The following is a 1,610-nucleotide window of genomic DNA, read 5'->3' on the forward strand; positions in this document are numbered from 1 at the left end:
TGATCAGCACAACACTAGCTCTCTTCCCAAGTTGGCCTCTCTTTCTGAGCCACGTCCATATTCTCCTCCTCCTTTTTTGGGGTTTCTCTCCAAGCACATAAATGCCACAAGGGCGAGGGCTCCGTTCGTGCTTTGCTAGTTTCTTTTCGTGGATGGATGGTGCACACTTATGACGTGTTATTCTTGCGCATTCACGTCGACTCACGTACATAGTAGGCTGCGAGTTCATCATACAATCAACACACAGCAAACTTTGTCGTGGCTAAAGTTTATTACATTCATGTCGTACAGTATAGCTAGCTGTGAACTTATAAGATCGTTAAAATCGCGCAGTCTGTAGCCGACCTAAAACAACGTCTGTGTTAAAGTGTGTAGAACTGGTGCATAATAAATCTATGAAGTGCTCTGTCTGTAGAGTGTGTAACTGTGGACAGCATGCCTGCATACGATTTAGCTATTTGGATTCCACGACTCGTCCAGATACAACTGTGTTTGCATGTTTGCTTCACATCAGCAAATTAGAAAGAGCAGCATGATTTTTGCAGCTTGACTTCGCCGGCAAAAACAACAACAACACGGCTCAGTCGTTCAAGGGAAATAAAAATGACCAATGTTTATGTATGTGACATCCTGCAATCTTTTGAATAAGTGCATGTAAAAACATCCTAACTTTTCAGAAAGCCGGCGGTGTCGTCATTGTTCGTTGCAGATGTAGAAGGCTGTATTTTAACCACAGTCCGAAACCAAGCAGTTTGATCCACTTGATAGCGCCTAAACCTGACCACAAAGTGTCTGAAAATGAAAATAATAGTCAGAAAACTGAAATAAAAGTCAACTACATGTGAGAATTAGTGTCCCACACAGACCTCAAATGCAGAATTACGTCTCTTTATGCATGTGTATAATTTCTGGAGTCATTGTGGATCGACTCGTTCTGTCGTTCAGGTACGAGGACGTGTTGAGTTTTTCTCTGTTAACATGCGCTGCTGTCTCTCAGCTCAGGTTCACATCAGTGTGTGCAGCAGCTGGAGGGCAGAACCACTGTGGCATTGATCTCCAAATCCCAGAATTAGGAGATTTTTGCTCTGGGGCAGCATGTCAAAACAATCCTTGCAACGGGAAACACATCCAAGGCCACAGCCGAGAACGAGGTTTTAAAACAGCGAATTTAGGCTTTCGTTACGTGTTTTTTTTTCTTTTCGCCGCTCGCAGATTCGGGTCTGTGTTATAACGCAGACGTAGCAGAAGCTGGTTTGTGGGTTCGTCTGTCATCAACGCTGCATGGATTCCTTCATTAGGAGGCGTTCCACCTTAAGCCGGAGTAAAGGGGGAACTTATGCATGTGCTGTATGATGCATACACGGAGATTCACAGGTCGGATCAGTGGGTTGACAAGACTCTTTGTGTGTCTGTGTGTGTGTGTGTGTGTGTGTGTGTGTGTGTGTGTGTGTGTGTGTGGCCTCTCACTTGTCTGTCTCATCCTTTTCCCCTCTTTGTTGCGTTATCTGTGTCTATTTCAGACACCCTCTGTGTGTCGCTTTCTCTTCTGTTTCTCTCTCCTTCTGTCTCTCTCACTGTCCTTGTCTCAACAGAGCATTATACCTCTGCAC

The 1,610-nt window shown here is 44.7% G+C and overlaps 1 protein-coding gene across 1 annotated transcript in view; it reads left to right on the forward strand.

Annotated features, from left to right (window-relative positions):
• The window catches only part of nrg2b (neuregulin 2b), a 65,946-nt gene that overhangs the window by 7,983 nt on the left and 56,353 nt on the right, over nt 1-1,610 (forward strand). The gene's annotated exons all lie outside the window — the stretch shown is intronic.

Source organism: Stegastes partitus, unplaced genomic scaffold, assembly GCF_000690725.1.
Source record: "Stegastes partitus isolate 25-593 unplaced genomic scaffold, Stegastes_partitus-1.0.2 Scaffold263, whole genome shotgun sequence".
NCBI lineage: Eukaryota > Metazoa > Chordata > Actinopteri > Pomacentridae > Stegastes > Stegastes partitus.